The sequence below is a fragment of the Coregonus lavaretus genome (genome assembly GCF_964263955.1).
Source record: "Coregonus lavaretus genome assembly, contig: HAP1_SCAFFOLD_3894, whole genome shotgun sequence".
In the NCBI taxonomy this organism is placed as follows: domain Eukaryota; kingdom Metazoa; phylum Chordata; class Actinopteri; order Salmoniformes; family Salmonidae; genus Coregonus; species Coregonus lavaretus.
The window spans coordinates 15001-17500 of record NW_028157323.1 but is presented as its reverse complement, the minus strand read 5'-3'; the positions used below and the strand labels follow the sequence as shown (position 1 = coordinate 17500).

At 42.0% G+C, this 2500-nt stretch overlaps 1 protein-coding gene across 1 annotated transcript in view; it reads right to left on the bottom strand.

Annotated features, from left to right (window-relative positions):
• ly6pge (lymphocyte antigen 6 family member pge) overlaps nt 1-2500 on the bottom strand; it is a gene marked incomplete at both ends in the record, with an annotated part of 12434 nt that overhangs the window by 7891 nt on the left and 2043 nt on the right. The gene's annotated exons all lie outside the window — the stretch shown is intronic.

Here is a 2500-nt window from a genome sequence, read left to right as displayed (position 1 = left end):
GAAATGGCATGAATAATAGAGAATGTATTAAGTATGAAAAAGAAAAGCTGGATGAATAGAAGATAAAAAAGCCAAAGAAGAGGAGAAAGTTGAGACAAGAGAGATCGACTACATTATCCCAAAATGTCCAGTATTGGAGCCAGAACCAGAGAAACGAGATAGTCCTTACTGTCGTTAATGAGGAAGAGTAGGGAGACGAGGGGTAGAACACAGCTCTGGAAAGCTCTCATGTTGTTGGTGACGACGGTGATCCTTCCTTTGTGCTCTTTCCCGGGAGCGCCGCGATCACGCAAATAAAAAAACAGGTTGTTTGCTTCGTGGTCCTTCCCTGGAATGATGAGATTGCACAATGAAAAGCAGTTATTTTTTCGCTTGCTGGTCCTTCCCTGGAGCGATGTGATCACATAATGAAAAGCAGGTTGTTTGCTTCTAAACCCCTCTGATCTTAATCCTGTCTTCTTCTGCTAGAAAGAAGCTAATACCTCATCCTGCCTGCATGGACCAGGAGATTAGCGGTTACTGGTTAGGGGTTAGCTTCTCCACTGGAGGCCTATGGCTCGGGTAACGGCTAGGCTAACTTCTCCACTGGAGGACTATGGCTCGGGTAACGGCTAGGCTAACTTCTCCACTGGAGGCCTATGGCTCGGGTAACGGCTAGGTTGACTCTGTTTCAGTCTTGAAACCCACAAGGTGTCAAACTGAAAATCATATCAACATGGCAGAATTTCTATTGTGTGCCCTCATCATTTGTGTGGATGAAAGCTGTAGGCTTCTGTAGGGCTGAACTTGCCGAGTTGATGTATGTGGTTTAGAATGGTTTAATTATATACCCAGACTTTTCTCCATTTTTATTTTACAATTTGTATCGCGTTAAATACTAGCCGCTATCGGGAGCCACCATCAGTAATACCAACATTCATTTATAACTGTCACTTTAATGTTAGTTTCCTTCAGTTTGTAGCCTACGTTTTGCATCATTCCGTTCCTTTCCATTCCATTCCGTTTCCCTTTCTTTCCTCTGTCACGTCCGTGTAGTTGTTCCTGAGGGTGGCTAGCATTAGTGGGTCATATTAGGCTAACGTTGTGCAATCATTAGTAGCCTATTTGAATGATTACGGAACTCAGACCACGCGTAGCAGTTTAAACCTGGAGCCTGGCGCACGGTTCAAGATGACTGTCATCACCGTTCCATGATTAGTGAGGATTATTAGGGTAGATTTATTGGACTAGTGTTCAACCCCTATTGTACACTTGTCTCACCTTCCCAATATTTCATGGATTTAATTAAAATATGACACCTTTCAGGATTTATCAAACCACTGTATTTTTTATTCATCAGTATATTTAGTGCGTAAAGGTTCTCCAAACTCGTTTTTTTATGATTCATACATACTTTCCTAACCCTAAAATGTGCCTAAATAATCTACAATCTCAGAGTACTTTAAATCTACCAGTTGGTGGATGGCATTCTTTAATTGATTCCTATAATCTGAACCCGTTCTCTAGTCTGTCGACACAATTCTAATTGAAGGTACACCGTATTTAAAGGGATGGCTTAAATTAAATGTACTGAAAAGTGGGAGGGTTTTCAGCGGTTGAATTACACTTATTCAGCTTGCGCAAGGGAACCATACCAGCAAAGCCCGTTACGCACCTTCATAAGGTAGGACTGAATACCAACTACTGAGAAGTGCGTAGGAAAGGCATGCGTAGGAAAGGCGTCATTTCTTAAAGGCTTCCCAGCCAAAGAGTTCGTGCATATATTATGATGACATTTTGTGACGTTTTTTGTTTGTTTTGGACTTCGGTTAGTTTTTTGGGGGGCTGTTCGGGCACACACATTTTTTTCTGGAGGCAAGCTGAAGTTCAGAGCCGAAGTCTACGCCCCCTCTTAGGTGAATAGTCAACACTAGGGATTCTTTAAAAAGGCTTTGTCGTCATTCAACGAGAGATGATCCGTTTCCATGCAAATTTTTTCATTTAAATATACTGCACCAAACATCTTAGTTAGATGTAAAATTGCACGACTAAGATCTCTTCAGCAAAAAAACGTAAAAAATTCATGACAGATTTTCTTGAGTTATCTTAGATTAATTCTGAGGTAGTGTATACTGGCTACGGCGTCTCAAAATGGACAAACAGTACTATTGTCTCTTTTTTTTCTAATTTTTCAAGACAAGGTCTTTTAAGGGAGTATGGAAGCACACTCCTTCGGTTTCGATTAGCCGAGGTCAGCTAGGCGCCAGCCGAACTGAAGCATGCTGACGCCTTATGTCGGAATCGGGCCCTTGGTGAAAGCCACAGGCCTTTTAAAGGAACTAATTCAACAACCATGTCTCTGTCACTAGCAAATACATACATGGGTGGTAAACTCTACAATTCACTCAAAAAGAAAATGCACCCTGGTAATATATAACACACCGTTTAGTGGTCCTCTGTAGCTCAATTTGGTAGAGCATTGGCGCTTGTAACGCCAGGGTAGTGGGTTCCATCCCCGGGA